Source organism: Rhagoletis zephyria, unplaced genomic scaffold (assembly GCF_001687245.7).
Source record: "Rhagoletis zephyria isolate East Lansing unplaced genomic scaffold, Rhagoletis_zephyria_1.1 Rzeph_scaffold_04635, whole genome shotgun sequence".
Classification (NCBI taxonomy): Eukaryota; Metazoa; Arthropoda; class Insecta; order Diptera; family Tephritidae; genus Rhagoletis; species Rhagoletis zephyria.
Window position 1 is genome coordinate 32,493 of NW_016161718.1, and position 521 is coordinate 33,013.

Sequence of the window (521 nt, forward strand, 5' to 3'; positions counted from 1 at the left end):
GGCCTCAATTTTAGTCCGATTTCAACAATTTTCAACGGTTTGCTTTTATGTGGCAAGCACAATAACCATACCGAGCTTGGTACAAATTGCTAGAACGGTTAGCGAGATGACGGACGGACAGACAGTCACCGCTTAATCGATTTCTCTTTTCATTCTGATCATTTATGTATACATTTGTCTATATCTATCTCGATTCGTTTTGCCTGTTACAAACAACCGTTATGTGAACAAAGTTATAATACCCTTGTGCACAAGTGCGCTCGGGTATAAAAATGGGGGGTATATTTTTATCGGTATAGAATAATCCTAGGGGGTGAGAGCATAAAAATTCCCACTTTACTTTTGCACATACACTTTTGGTCCACCCCAATGTTGCCAATATGCATACATATTAAACTATATTAGAACTTTCGTACGTTCTGCAGAAAGCTTATGAAAGAAACATGCAAGCGGTCTCTGTTACTACTACAGTTGAAAGCTGCTTTTCATAAACTTTATTTCGATAGCGAAATCGTAGAAAT